At 43.1% G+C, this 14,252-nt stretch overlaps 1 protein-coding gene across 1 annotated transcript in view; it reads left to right on the forward strand.

The window, feature by feature from the left end:
* cdh13 (cadherin 13, H-cadherin (heart)) overlaps positions 1-14,252 on the forward strand; it is a 768,401-nt gene that overhangs the window by 432,432 nt on the left and 321,717 nt on the right. The gene's annotated exons all lie outside the window — the stretch shown is intronic.

Here is a 14,252-nt window from a genome sequence, read left to right on the forward strand (position 1 = left end):
GTTGACCTCACTCACTTTGACCACTCGTGTTAAAGCATTGAACTTCTTCTTGTGCATTATCAGAGAACCTTGGTGCATGCACTCTCGCAGGCCTGGTATCAACTCAGATCGGCAGATTGGAGGATGAGGGATTTAGTAGTGCCCAACCTTTATTCAATGTTTTAACATAACTCATCAGTGTGTAAACATAGGGACAGGACCTGCATCTATGTTTTACGTGTACAATGTCTGATCTCTGTTCAGACTCCGAGCAGACAGCAGACAATTATTTTTAGCAAATAACAGGTACCTTTAAGAGATTTTGGCAGGCTGTCAGAGAGGCAGCCTGCTTTTAAGGAATTCAGGCTCCCCCTGCTGGTGGAAAGTGCGAATGTCTGGAATCGTGACGAGGCCTGGATTATTTGCATGCATGAGATAAATTCTGTGGTAGCACAAATGTCTCGTCCTACCGGTGACGGGTTGACCAGGTGCGGGTTAATCGCGCAATGCGATGCCCAGCCCGTTTTCGGGGGTTAACCAATTTAACTCCAATGTGGTGCATTAAGAAAATTAATCCTTACTGGACATTTTGAATAGATGTGATTGGCCTCAGGTTTTGGCCTGTTCTTATCAAACTTACTTATACAACTAATATTATGGGGTTGATAATGTAGGCCTGGTGCAGTGGCAATGGGACCAATGCACATTAGATATAAGCAGACTACAAGTTGACTTCACCTCATAATATGGGGACAGCTGATGTAATTTTTTGATGACACTGACAGAGCATAGAACATGACACGCTAGAAGAGTGCCAGGTTTCACAGGCACCAGCAGCTGTTAAAGGGCCGTTGGCTTTCTTTTGTGATTTTTGGAAAGAAAAAGATCTGATTCATCGATCAGGTGTTGAAGGCCATGATACAGGAGATCCTGCAACAAAGGGTGGCCTATGTGGAGGAGAGGGCCACTCAACAAACCACCCTTTAATTTATTTTTACCTACCCTCCTTTGAAGCATCCATTTCTAATGGGCACCGAGCATCTGGAGGTCAAACTTGGGTGGCCATTAATAAACTCTTAATGTATTTTTCTTTCTTTTATAAGTGGTGTAATATGAAGCCTATATATGGTACTGTATGTCGGTGGTATTAATGTCTCTCGCAGTAAGAAGTGATGACCAGTCTGCAGCCTTGGCATTTATCCAGCCCTGCCAGCTTTTATTACGATGTACATGATCTATATCATGAACTTTATCATAGAATCATAGAAAGGTTACAGCACGGAAGGAGGCCATTCGGCCCATCGAGTCCGCGCCGGGTATATGGAAGAGCAATCCAGCTAGTCCCGCTCCCCCGCCCTATCCCTGTAGCCCTGCAAATTTTTTCCTTTCAAATACTTATCCAGTTCCCTTTTGAAGGCCATGATTGAATCTGCCTCCACCGCCCCTTCGGGCAGTGCATTCCAGATCCTAACCACTCGCTGTGTAAAAAAGTTTTTCCTCATGTCACCTGTGGTTCTTTTGCCAATCATCTTAAATCTATGTCCTCTGATTCTTGACACTTCCACCAATGGGAACAGTTTCTCTCTATCTACTCTGTCTAGACCCTTCATGATTTTGAATACCTCTATCAAATCTCCTCGCAATTATCTCTGTTCCAAGGAGAACAACCCCAGCTTCTCCAGTCTATCCACGTAACTAAAGTCCTTCATCCCTGGAATCATTCTAGTAAATCTCTTCTGCACCCTCTCGAAGGCCTTCACATCTTTCCTAATGTGCGGTGCCCAGAACTGGACACAATACTCCATTTGTGGCCGAACCAGTGTTTTATAAAGGTTCATGATGACTTCCATACTTTTGTATTCTATGCCTCTATTTATAAAACCCAGGATCCTGTATGCTTTTTTAACCACTTTCTCAACCTGCCCTGCCACCTTCAATGATTTGTGCACATATACCCCCACATCTCTCTGTTCCTGTGCCCCCTTCAGAATTGTGCCTTCTAGCTTATTTTGCCTCTGCTTGATCTTCCTACCGAAATGAATCACATCGCATTTTTCTGAGTTAAATTTCATCTGCCACGTGTCCGTCCATGCCACCAGCATGTCTTTATCCTCTTAAAGCCTATCACTATCCTCCTCACTGTTCACTACCCTTCCAAGTTTTGTGTCATCTGCAAATTTTGAAATTGTGCCCTGTACACCCAGGTCCAAGTCAATAATATATATCAAGAAAAGCAGTGTCCTAGTGCCGTTCCCTGGAGAACACCACTGTACACCTCCTTCCAGTCCGAGAAACAACCGTTCACCACTACTCTCTGTTTCCTGTCACTTAGCCAATTCTGTATCCATGTTGCTACTGCCCCCTTTATTCCATGGGCCGCAATCTTGATGATAAGCCTAACATGCGGCACTTTATCAAACGCCTTTCGAAAGTCCATATACACCACATCAACTGCATTGCCCTCATCTACCCCCTCTGTTTCCTCATCAAAAAACTCTATCCGGTTTGTTGATATGATTTGTTTTTAACAAATCCGTGCTGGCTTTCCCTAATTAATCCACACTCGTCCAAGTGACTGTTAATTCTGTCGCGGATTATCGTTTCTAAAAGTTTCCCCACCACCGAGGTTAAACTGACTGACCTATAGTTGCTGGATTTATCCTTATACCCATTTTTGAACAAGGGTGTAACATTTGTAATTTCTACAGTACTCTGGCACCATGCCCATATCTGTGGATGTTTGGAAGATTATGGCCAGTACCTCCGCAATTTCCACCCTTACTTCCCTCAGCGACCTAGGATGCATCTCATCCGGACTGGATGACTTATCTACTTTAAGTACAGCTAGCCGTTCAAGTACCTCTTCTTTTTCAATTTTTTTAGCCCATCCAGTATCTCAATGATATCTTCCTTTACTGAGTCTCTGGCAGCATCTTCTTCCTTGGTAAAGACAGATGCAAAGTACTCATTTCGTACCTCAGCCAACCCCTCTGCCTCCATGAGTAGATCTCCTTTATGGTCCCAAATCGACCCCACCCCTCCTCTTACTACCCGTTTACTGTTTACATGCCTGTAGAAGACTTTTGGATTCCCTTTTATGTTGGCCGTCAGTCTATGACATCTGTCACACGCCCCTTTTTTCCATTTCACCTTACTCACTATCTCTTTTGTCATCCAAGGAGCTCTGGTTTTAGTTGCCCTGCCTTTCTGCCACATGGCAATGTGCCTAGACTGTACCCGAATCATCTCCTCTTTAAAGGCCACCCATGTTCGGTTACAGTTTTGCCTGCCAATCTTTGATTCCAATTTACCCGGGCCAGATCTGTTCTCATCCCATTGAAATTGGCCCTCCTCCAATTGAGTATTTTTACTTTAGAGTGGTCCGTGTCCTGCTCCATAACTATTCTAAACCTTATGATACTATGATCGCTGCTCCCTAAATGTTCCCCCACTGGCACTTGCGCCACTTGGACCGCCTCATTCCCTGGAACCAAATCCAGCAATGCCTCCTTCCTCGTTGGGTCAGAAACGTACTGGTTAAGAAAGTTATCCTGAACACATTTCAAAACTTCCTCCCCCTCTTTGCCCCTTATGTTATTATTGTTATCCCAGTCTATATTAGGATAGTTGAAGTCCCCAGTTTTCACTACTCTATAGCTTTTGCACTTCTCTGTAAGTTCCCTGCAAATTTGCTCCTCTGTATCCTTCCCACTAGTTGGTGGCCTATACAATACACCCAGTAGTGTAATGGCACCTCTTTTATTTCTTAACTCTAACCAAATAGATTCTGTCCTTGACCCCTCCAGGACATCGCCTCTCTCCAGTACTGCAATATTCTCCTTAATCAATACTGCCACCACCCCCCTCCTTTCTTTCTATCCCTATCTTTCTTGAACACCTTGTATTTAGGAATATTTATTACCCAATCCTGCCCTTTTTGAGCCAGGTCTCTGTTACTGCCACAAAATCGTATTCCCATGTGGCTATTTGCGTCTGCAGCTCACCAACCTTGTTTACCATGCTTCGTGCATTTACACACATGCACTGCAAGCCAGTCTTAGACTTTCTTGTACTCTCCCTTGGTCTGATCCCACCTAATACTGTACTATTACTTGCTGTAGTGCTATCTTTCTCCCCCGATCCTTTGTGCCCCTTGTTTCTCCTTTCCATTGCTACATCCTGGTGCCCACCCCCCGCCAAATTAGTTTAAACCTCTCCCCCACAGCACTGGCAAACCTCCCCGCGAGGACATTGGTCCCAGCTCTGTTGAGGTGCAATGCATCCGGCCTGTACAGGTCCTACTTCCCCCAGAACCGGTCCCAATGCCCCAGGAATCTAAAGCCATCCCCCCTGCACCATCTCTCCAGCCATGCATTCATCTGCTCCATCCTCCTATTTCTATACTCACTAGCGCATGGCACTGGGAGTAATCTGGAGATTACTGTCTTTGAGGTCCTGCTTCTTAATCTCTTTTCTAACTCCTCAAACTCTGCCTGCAGGACCTCATCCCTCTTTCTACCTATGTCGTTGATACCAATATGGACCATGGGATAATTGATGTGTTGCCCTTTGCTTGATGCACCTCAACAGCTAAATGAGATGGCATATTTTGTCTGTGATGACTTTAAAGGACTGCTTTAGAAAAAAGGAGTGGTAAATAAAAGTCTTGCAAGCAAAAAAGGCCAAATAGCAACAGTAGGTAAGGTACCAATGAAAATGCAGTTAAAGCTGGGTAATATAATCTCAAAAAAAAAATCCAAATCAACACTGAAAAATTCAGATAGCCAACTCTTAAAGGCCTAGCTATCCAAACAGTCACACACCCATTTTGTAAGGAGAAGAGTCCTTTCTCAAATCATTCAGCATGAGACCGAATTACCATACATTTATTCACAGACATAATGAGGCTTGTGATGTTTGCATGGCCTCAAAGAACTCCAAAAAATATTTCTTCAGAATATTTGGAGCACCGCACATTGCGTATGCTCGGCTGCACAGCCAATTCTGCAACCTGTTCCTCCATCAGTCCTAAGATTTCTAGAATTCTGCAGGATTTTGAAAAAAGAAAGAGGAACTTTTAGTCTTTGATATACCACTTTTGATGCGTGCAACTCTGCAATGCTTTGTGTCGACAATGCAGTTTGGCAGTGATTTTGAATTTCCTTCCCTAAAACTGTTGCCCAATTTGCAGCAAGCGTCAGATCTCACTGTTGCTGTATTTCTTGGTGGAAGAAGCATGTCATTGTGATATAATTATTTCAAATGAGCAGGTATGGATGTAGCCACAGAACCATAGCTTCCGCAGTGCCTGTGATGTATGACTTCTTGACTGCCTGATATCTTTAAAAATTTTTGAAAAAAGGTGTTCTTTTTAACTAATTTGGGAACTCTTTATTCATGATAATTTGATAGATAGCTGAGATTAAACACTTAATCTCATAGTCGTAATGTCTTATAATATCAAATGGAATTCATAAGTTAGAGTTTGTAATTTTTTTTGTTTCTGAAATTGTACTTGTATTGGAAATATTTGCAGTCATTTGCATTGCTTTCAGGACATCAAATTCGTTTTAAGAGGTGTGAAATTAGGTTGTTGAGCATCAAAAACTACAATTTCAGTGTTTCATCCCCATTCCATTTAGTCTTTCATTTTATACAGTTCCTGTTATCATATTTTCAGCATTCTGTCACCTAATCAGAAGCACTGTTTAGTGCTCAGCAGCAGTGTGATCTGGGCAGAACATCTAGAAAAACCCACTTCCCTGATGATCCTAACGTGTATTCGTTAATATTAAAATACTACAGTGCTTACCTCGAACCAATTATCATTAACATTGATCTTTATCTATGTTGCTAATGATTTAGACTCTTAAGATAAATAAATTCTTCACTTCAAAATTGTAAATATTCTCATGGCATTTATTTCCCCGATCAAATGTTGACTTGCATCATTCCTGTAAATATGACATGGTCCACCATTGGATTATCTGGAAACTTTAATTGATCTGAATATAATTTTTGAGAGTGGGAAGATCTGAAGAAATGCAGAAAGTGGATTGTTCTTGCTGATCTGTATAGGCTCCCATACCCCAATGCATTGATTTCAAAATCCTTGTTTTCATTTACCAACTGCAACCTGACCTTGCCCCACCTTATATCCAGCTGCAACCTCCAGCCGATGTTCCATTACACACTCCTCATTGTGTTGACTGTGGCTCTCCCCCACCCCCCAGACATACCTGAACTTTCAGTTGTTACACTCTGGGATTCTCTGCATAAACTCCTCTACCTTGCTCTATCTCTCCCCACCTTCAAAAGCCTCCTCAAATCCTATCTCTTTGACACTGCCTTCAGTCATCTATCCTACTGATTCTTAACTCTTGCTTGGAGTCTGTTCTCCCCTCCCACCTCTGCCCCATGAAGTGCTTTAGTATCTTTTACTATGTTCGATTGTTATGTAAGTGCAAGTTGTTGTTGAGCTAGTCTATCAAGAGATGAAAGCTGCATTTCAGGTCAAACACTTCTTACAGTAAACACTATTGATTTTCTTTATGGAGCTCGCACCATAGCAACATGTTTTCTTTTAGGCCATGAGTGTAAAAATTGTTACACTTAAAAGTTTCTATCATAAAGTAGAACACAGATGTGAAAAAACACAGCACAATTTGTCTTTCATCATAAAAGAATCTTATTAAGATCAAGAGAAAAGACGAACCTTGAATAGTAAGCTGAAAACTAACTACATGAAATAATATCCTATTCTGAAAAATTTTGATTTTGTCTTTAAACCAACTGTCTCAAGCATTTGAAAGAATCACTTTGTTTTAGCCAGGCTTGAAAAGATTCATTGCAATGTGTTTTTATTTCTGAACGCCTTTTTACTTTTGGGTGCTTAGAATGGGGAAAAATAATACAACTCTGTTGCTGAAATTTAAAAAAAAGTCAGACAATAACAAATATTAAAGGATTATTACATTTCAGGGTGCTTCAATATTAAGCATTTGAAGATTTAAGCAGTGCCTTTTGAAATACATTACTGAATGCACCATTAATGAAAGTTTAAGCACTTACATTATATAGCACATATTGACAATGCACACATAGTTTGCAGGATCCAGCTGTGCCCACAGCATGTGAGGCTATGACAGTCTTTTACAAGCCTTGTGACAGTCCTGGCACTAATCCAGCTTGCAATACAGTATATGGATTCTCTATAACTATAGAAAATGAGGTGAACACGAAGCCCCCATTGATCCTGGCTTTGTCTGCAGTGCTGCGGAAGATGCTTAAAGATGTAAATTGAAGTCATTGTCTGTGTGTAACACTGAACATGAATAAATTTTTCCCTGCAGTATGGCCAGTAAAGTATTGGTGGCACAGGTTTCAACTCTGTTTAATATCCCTGTCAGCCTGAAGTAAAGCTGACCCGAGTGGTGTAATGGTTTAATGCAGTTGTTATAATGGACTTTTGGTTCTGGTGCTGCACTACACTTTTCATTATGTCGGCTCCCAAAGTGCAGCTGGTGCTGAGCAGACTTCCACTCTTCTGACCCAGCTCAGGTGTAGTTGCCACGGTCTTTCGGACTCATGTAGCTTTTTAATTTTGACTATCCTGTCCACTGTTTTCAATACGTAAAGCATATGCAGGAACCTGGTTAATTGCCCTCCATGCAGGGGTTTGGACACAAATACACAGAGATCTGTCACCCTTCTCCCCCCTCACCCGAACTACCACTGTGAACAGTATTACTGGGCACTTTCCTTGTCCTACTCTTACAAAAAATTATTTTAAACTAAATTGCATCAACCGTTTTCACATAGTTTACTATCTTAGATGCCTCTATAAGGTTACCTCTCAGTCACCTCTTTTCAAAGCTGAAAGCCCCAAGTTTCTCCTCATAACTCAGACCTCTGACACTAAGAATCAGCCTTGTGTCTCTTCTCTGAACTGTCTCCAGTGTTTGATCTCTCCCTTGCATCTTGGTGACCAGAACTGAACACAATACTATGGTGTGGTCTGACTAGAGCACTATAGAGTTTGAGCATGACTTGTATTGTACTATTTTGGCTATATAGTTCTGTTTTAATGCTTTGCAGTGATTGAATGCATTGAGCATTAAGGTTACGAGGAACTATAGATGTCTTTCAAATTTAGCTTTTACTATTTCGACACTTACTGAGGTATGTCTGTTGGTTGTTTTTTTGTTACTATGTACACTTATTTATCTGTATTAAATTTCATCTGCAATTGTTCTGTCCATTTGCAAATTTTGTCCAACTCATTTTATAATTCTTGAGCTGCCTCCTTAAAACTAACTGCCCCTCTAACTTCAAATCAATGTCAGAGCAATGGGAGGTATCCAAGGGGGAGATTCAAGCAGTACAGAGTAAACATGTTCCCACAAAGAAAAAGGGTAGGGCTGCCAAATCTGGAGCCCCCTGGATGTCAAGGAGCATACAGGGTAAGATAAGGCAAAAAAGGGAAGCTTATGTCAGACTCTGAGAACTCAATACTACAGAAAGCCTAGAGGAGTATAAAAAGTGCAGGGGTGAAATTAAAAAGGAAATTAGGAAAGCAAAGATAGGGCATGAAAAAATATTGGCAAGTAAAATCAAGGAAAACCCAAAGACGTTTTATAATTACATTAAGAGCAAGAGGATAACTAAGGAAAAAGTAGGGCCTACTAGAGGCCAAAAAGGTAATCTGTGTGTGGAGGCGGAAGATGTTCGTATGGTTCTTAATGAATATTTCGTGTCTGTCTTCACAAAAGAAAAGGGCGATGCAGACATTGTAGTTAAGGAGGAGGAGTGTGAAATATTGGATGGGATAAACTTAGCGAGAGTGGAAATATTAAGGGGATTAGCATCTTTGAAAGTAGATAAATCAACAGGGCTGGATGAAATATACCCCAGGCTGTTAAAAGAAGCAAGGGAGGAAATAACGGAGGCTCTGACCATCATTTTCCAATCCTCACTGGATACAGGCATGGTGCCGGAGGATTGGAGGACTGCTAACGTTGTACTACTTTTTTAAAAGGGAGCGAAGGATAGACCGAGTAATTACAGGCCAGAGAGTCTAACCTCGGTGGTGGGCAAATTATTGGAATCAATTCTGAGGGAAAGGATAAACCGTCACTTAGAAAGGCATGGAGTAATCAAGGACAGTTAGCATGGGTTTGTTAAGGGAAGGCCGTGTCTGACTAATTTGATTGAATTCTTTGAGGAGGTAACAAGGAGAGTCGATGAGGGTAGAGTGTTTGATGTAGTGTACATGGATTTTAGCAAGGCTTTTGACAAGGTCCCACATGGCAGACTGTTCAAAAAAGTAAAAACCCATGGGATCCAAGGGAGAGTGGCAAGTTGGATCCAAAATTGGCTCAGTGGCAGGAAGCAAAGGGTAATGGTCAACAGGGTTCCACAGGGCTCAGTACTAGGTCCCTTGCTTTTTGTGATATATATTAATGATTTGGACTTAAATGTAGGGGGGATGATTAAGAAGTTTGCAGATGACACAAAAATTGGCTGTGTGGTTGTTAGTGAGGAGGAAAGCTGTAGAGTGCAGGAAGATATCAATGGACTGGTCAGGTGGGCAGAAAAGTGGCAAATGGAATTCAATCCGGAGAAGTGTGAGGTAATGCTTTTGGGGAGGGCAAACAAGGCAAGGGAGTACACAATAAATGGAGGATACTGAAAGGTGTAGAGGAAGTGAGGGACCTTGGAGTGCGTTGGGTGAAAATAAACTCACATCTAATCTGTGGTAAAGTAAAAGGTGCAGTTTATTAAAACAGAGCTCTGGGAGAAGGGTCTGTGCGAGCACCTTCTCCCTGATCAACAAAATTCACAAGCTTATATACAGTACAAGACTGGAGCACACCGATAGCAGTTACTACATTACTTATTCCTTAGCCAATCCGGCTCCGTGGCAACATTCAAAAACAACCTAATTATAACTTTACATCGTTAGCTAAGCCCCTTCTTTTAGTTCTGTCTTTTATCCAGTTATCTGGACAGTAGGGTCCATTTTTGCTGTATCGTGGCTTTTGACCGATCTGAGTTAGTGACTCGTGATTGGACATGGCTCAAAGGTTAATCAAATATACCCTGCATACACCCACGTGGCAGTTGCTACTTCGAAACCCGATTGTTCTGCAAATTTTAACCTTGTCTCCACGTGCTTAATCACTTTTGTCTCAACTGAAACTAGGTTGTCATGCTGTGTCGCTTGACTGCAACATTCAGCTGGTTCAAATTCCAACCCTTCAGTCCCTCCTGTTGGTCCCGGTACAAATTTAGATTTGCCCTGGGATCAACTTCCAATGCCATTTCTGGCCCTCCACCGGGTAGTCACCCTGTGTTGAGGGTTGGGCTCAATTGTCCTGAGCTCGTCCTTCGTTGATCATCATGTGACTCTTTACACGTGAGACTCGTCGTCCTCATCGTCTTCTCCCGTTGCTTGTAGTTCGTCAATCAAGTTAGTCAGACATGACCTTCCCTTAACAAATTCGTGCTGACAGTCCTTGATTAATCCATGACTTTCTAAATTGCAATTAATACTGTCCCTCACAATTTTTTCCAATAATTTGCCCACCACCGGGGTTAGATTGACTGGCCTATAATTACTCGGTCTATCCCTTTCTCCCTTTTTAAACAACGGTACAATGTTAGCAGTCCTCCAGGCCTCCAGCACCACACCTGTAGCCAGAGAGGATTGGAAAATGATGGTCAGAGCTTCTGCTATTTCCTCCCTTGCTTCTCTTAACATCCTGGGATACATTTCATCAAGACTGGTGATTTATCTACTTTCAAAGATGCTAAACTCCTTAAAATTTCCTCTCACACTATGCTTATCCCATCCAATATTTCACACTCCTCCTCCTTAACTACAATCTCTGCATCGTCCCCCTCTTTTGCGAAAAGAAATGCAAAGTATTCATTAAGAACCATGCCCACGTCTTCCGCCTCCACACACAGGTTACCTTTTTGCCCCTTATTCTTCCCCTTTATTCCACTTATAATTAATTTGTTAATTTAATTAGGGTCATATTTGTTTAATCTATGCTTGCTGATTCTCAGTAATGCTTGTCCTATGTGCTCAGCGTTATGCTTTTGAAGGAGTTAAACTTGCCTTCTATGAAGATGTTCCTAACTTTTTTGAATCTAGCTCTTTTAAAATTGTATACATGGCTTCAGAGTGCCAGATCCTGTGGAACTTGATCACAATCGCCCAAGGGTGCCACCATTTCCATTTCTTTTATATTGTCTGGAACACTCATTGGCCCAGAAATTGCTCCAAGTGGCTAACCAACAGTGCTCGCTGCTCCATAGGTTTACACGAACCCACTGACTCACCGCGGTCTTTACTGGCTGCACTTCCTCTAATAGGAAGCTGAGAAGGGCCCAGCGTTAGCTCCAGTGAAGCTAGGACCCATGGGAGAAGCGAGGGGAGGGTCTCACTCTCCCCTTGACCAATTAGATTGCAGCATTTTTAACACACTGCAAACAGTTTCTGCAAGCTGGAATGTAAAATCCAGGAAGTGAAAGGTGCAACACTAAAATCATTTTAAGAACAGTTAGACAGTGAAATTAAAGAGGGTAAGAAACAGTTAAATAAAAGAGACAGAAGGAAAAAGTGAAAAACAAAATTTTAATTTTTAATTTAAATTTTTTTTTAATGACCAATAACCATTAAAATAAGGAGTAATGAGACTCCACATTTTTAAAAGTTAATTTTAGTTGTTTGGCAGTCATTAAGACTTACTGCGCTGTTAAAACTTAATTTAGACTTGGTATTTTTAAGTGTACCTGTTTTGTGGTGATATTTGTTACTTTCCAGCTGGGCAGAAGAGCAAGTTGGCGCTGGTCGTTGATTCTGTTAATTGTTGCTGGCGATATCCCTTTAATGCGAAGTTGTCCTATCACCGGTGAACTAGGAGGAGCAAGTTCCGAATTTCCATGTTTGATTGCACATGTGCAAAGGTTGGAACTTGCTCTTTGATTTCGCCACGAAAAACGGTGAGCGCTGTTGAGCTCACTGTTCTTCTTTAAGCAATTTCAGGCCCATCATTACCAGATCAAGATGTGCACGGCCTAACACTGCTTCTTTTACACACAGGATCATGAAGTCACCTTCGCATCTTTCTCTAGTTTCTCTCCTATCTCCCCTCATGCCCTGTCCGAGCTCATCTTGACCATTACACCCACCTCCTGCTCCCTCGACCCTATTCCCACCAAACTGCCGATCACCCAATTTCCCTTCCTGGCCCCCACGTTAGCTGATATTGTCAACGGTTCCTTCTCCACAGGTACTGTCGCCCTCCCCTTCAAATCTGCTGCCATCATCCCTCTCCTCAAAAAAACTACCTTTGACCCCTCTGTCCTTGTATACTACCGCCCCATCTTCAACCTCCTTTTCCTCTCAAGTCATTAAACATGTTTTCACCTCCCAATTCCATGGCCATCTTTCCTTTAACTCCATGTTTGAATCCCTCCCATCAGTTTTCTGCCCCTGCCACAGTACTGAAATGGCCCTTATCAAAGTCACAAATGTTACCCTGTGAGTATGACCGTAGTAAACTATCCCTCCTTGTCCTTCTCCACCTGTCTGCGCCTTAGACACGGTTGACCATACCATCCTCCTCCAATGTCTCTCCTCCGTCATCCAGCTGGGTGGGACTGCACTCACCTGGTTCCATTCTTTTCTATCCAGTCATAGCCAGAGAATCACCTACAATGGTCTTTAGTTTATTTCAGCTGCAGCTGCTGGAGGCACGAAGTCACAGCCAACAGGTAAGTGATTGGCTGGTGACTGGTAAGTAGCTTTTCTTTCCTTTGTTTTTTCTTGACATTGTAGTTGTTGTTAAGCTAACTTAAGGGTTAAGTCATGGCAGGAGATCCCAGATCCGTGTCATGTTCCTCTTGTGGGATGTGGGAATTCAGGGATCCTTCCTGTGTCCCTGGTTCCTTCACCTGCGGGAAGTGTGTCCAGATGCAGCTACTGTTTGACCGCTTGACGGCTCTGGAGCTGCGGATGGACTCACTTTGGAGCATCCGCGATGCTGAGGAAGCCGTGGATAGCACGTTCAGTGAGTTGGTCACACCACAGATAAAAATTACTGAGGGAGATAGTGAATGGGTGACCAACAGACAGAGGAAGAGTCGGAAGGCAGTGCAGGGGTCCCCTGCGGTCATCTCCCTCCAAAACAGGTATACCGTTTTGGATACTGCTGGGGCAGATGGCTCACCAGGGGAAGGTGGCAGCGGCGAGGTTCATGGCACCGTGGCTGGCTCTGCTGCACAGGAGGGCAGGAAAAAGAGTGGCAGAGCTATAGTGATAGGGGACTCGATTGTAAGGGGAATAGACAGGCGTTTCTGCGGACGCAATCGAGACTCCAGGATGGTATGTTGCCTCCCTGGTGCAAGGGTCAGGGATGTCTCGGAGCGGCTGCAGGACATTCTGGAGGGGGAGGGTGAACAGCCAGTTGTCGTGGTGCATGTAGGTACCAACGATATAGGTAAAAAACGGGATGAGGTCCTACAAGCTGAATTTAGGGAGTTAGGAGTTAAACTAAAAAGTAGGACCTCAAAGGTAGCAATCTCAGGATTGCTACCAGTGCCACGGGCTAGTCAGAGTAGGAATGACAGGATAGCTAGGATGAATACGTGGCTTGAGAGATGGTGCAAGAGGGAGGGATTCAAATTCCTGGGCCATTGGAACCGGTTCTGGGGGAGGTGGGACCAGTACAAATTGGACGGTCTGCATCTGGGCAGGACTGGAACCAATGTCCTAGGGGGAGTGTTTGCTAGCGCTATTGGGGAGGGTTTAAACTAATGTGGCAGGGGGATGGGAACCGATGCAGGAAGTCAGTTGGAAGTAAAGTGGTGACAGAAACAAAAGGCAGTAAGGGAGAGTGTACAAAACATGACCGGACAGATGGTCTGAGAAAGCAGGGCAAAGACCAAGGGAAGTCTAGATTAAACTGCATTTATTTCAATGCAAGAAGTCTGATGGGCAAGGCAGATGAACTCAGGGCATGGATGGGTACATGGGACTGGGATGTTATAGCTATTACTGAAACATGGCTAAGGGAGGGGCAGGACTGGCAGCTCAATGTTCCAGGGTACAGATGCTATAGGAAAGATAGAGCAGGAGGTAAGAGAGGAGGGGGAGTTGCGTTCTTGATTAGGGAGAACATCACGGCAGTAGTGAGAGGGGATATATCTGAGGGTTCGCCCACTGAGTCTATATGGGTAGAACTGAAAAATAAGAAGGGAGA

This window comes from Heptranchias perlo, chromosome 16, assembly GCF_035084215.1.
Source record: "Heptranchias perlo isolate sHepPer1 chromosome 16, sHepPer1.hap1, whole genome shotgun sequence".
NCBI classification, from domain to species: Eukaryota; Metazoa; Chordata; class Chondrichthyes; order Hexanchiformes; family Hexanchidae; genus Heptranchias; species Heptranchias perlo.